At 28.2% G+C, this 1,840-nt stretch overlaps 1 protein-coding gene across 1 annotated transcript in view; it reads right to left on the bottom strand.

The window, feature by feature from the left end:
* The window catches only part of LOC107702147 (atrial natriuretic peptide receptor 1), a 20,372-nt gene that overhangs the window by 12,489 nt on the left and 6,043 nt on the right, over positions 1-1,840 (bottom strand). The gene's annotated exons all lie outside the window — the stretch shown is intronic.

Here is a 1,840-nt window from a genome sequence, read left to right as displayed (position 1 = left end):
CACACTCTCTCTCTCTCTCTCTCTCTCTCACACACACAAACACACACACACACACACACACACTAGACACTGAAAAACAAACACACTAACACACACACACTCTCTCTCTCTCTCACACACACACAAACACACACACACTTGTTTTTTTCACTCACCTTGTTTAATGTGATTAAAGTCGATGATCCAGCTCTCATCCCAGAAGAGTTTCTGTTTCTGATATTTAAACCACTGCAAACACACACACACACACACACACACACACACACACACCACCACCACCATCATCATCATCTCTACATAAATAAAATGCTTCATAAATAATATATATATCTTTATATAAACATTGACTTAAGTATTTTATTACTTTTGTTTTTTTTAATTAACGTAAATCTTAAATGTCAACAGATCATGAAAAATATACACAAGGATTATTGTCGTTAACTAAAACTAAAACCATAAAAAACATTTTGCTTGAAATAATGTAATGCTCATTAATGTTGCCTAAAATAAAATAAAATATAAAAAAACACATATACCTATTTTATTTCAGCTAGTTGCCAAGGCAATATTTCTCATTTTCATTTAGTTGAAATAAAACTAAATAAACTAAAATTTCAAATATTCAAATAAATTAAAATAAACTTGAAGTACTAAAATAACCAAAACTAAATGAACTAAAATTAACTAAATTAACTAAAACGAATAAATAAGCATTTAAATACAATTTCAAATAAAAAATACAAAATAGAACCAAAACTTATAAAAATGACAAAAACACAACCAAATTACTAAAACTTTTACAAAAATTAAAGTTAAAACAGAAAATATAAAAATAAAATCTTATTCAAAATATCAACAAAGACTATAATAGTATATTAATAATACTAAAATGATACTAATATACACACAAGATCATTCGTCACAAAAAATTAACCAGAAATTTTAATTTCACCTAAGTAATTTTGAGTGTTTACTTATTATGCTAATTATTTATAAAGAATAATATATACTAATACACACATATCATCTCTAGAGTATATGGATGACTTTGTTTATATGTTTCACACCCAGCAATGCCACATAAATGAAGTTCTTCATATATAAAATAAACATTTTAATATCAAAATAAAAATAGTTTATTATTTTTCAAAAGATTTTAACATAATAAAGCTTTTAATGTTTTAATCGATTGTGAAAAATATACACAAAAAATGCAAAATTTAATTTCATGGGATTTCACCTATAATAAAGTAATATTGAGTGTTTACTCAGTATCTTGATTATTTACAAAGAATAATATGTATTATATAATAAATCATTTTGTATGAATATTCAATGTCTGTGGTGTCACCCAAACGATTGTTTCTTTTTAATAATAATCAGAAAAAGTGTATGAAACATTTGAAGGCATAAATATATAGTTCAGTCATGAAACTCTAGATGGCGCAGGCGACGGGTTGTTAACGTAACCGATGATATTCAGAGAGTTAAACGACTTGGCTCAATCTGATTGGTTCAATATAACATTGTTATATCCATCACCATGCTAAAATCTTCAGAGAGTTGTCATGATTGAAGTATTTTGAAATATCTTGAATTAATTGTATTATTCATTTATTTATGCTAATGAACCATCAGAAAACTTGAAAACACTTGGTAGGTCTTCAAGCTTTGTTTAATTTCTATGCACCTCAATGAATGTGTTCTATAATCTTGATCTCCAGTCATGTCTGGGTGTGTGTGTGTGTGTGTGTCTGTGTGTGTGGGTGTGTGTGTCTGTGTGTGTGTGTGTGTGTGTGTGTGTGTGTGTGTGTGTGTGAGAGAGAGAGCGAGAGAGAAC

The sequence above is a fragment of the Sinocyclocheilus anshuiensis genome, unplaced genomic scaffold (assembly GCF_001515605.1).
Source record: "Sinocyclocheilus anshuiensis isolate Anshui unplaced genomic scaffold, SAMN03320099.WGS_v1.1 scaffold1762, whole genome shotgun sequence".
NCBI lineage: Eukaryota > Metazoa > Chordata > Actinopteri > Cypriniformes > Cyprinidae > Sinocyclocheilus > Sinocyclocheilus anshuiensis.
Note: the sequence above shows the minus strand (reverse complement) of the source record. Positions and strands in the feature narration are given on the sequence as shown.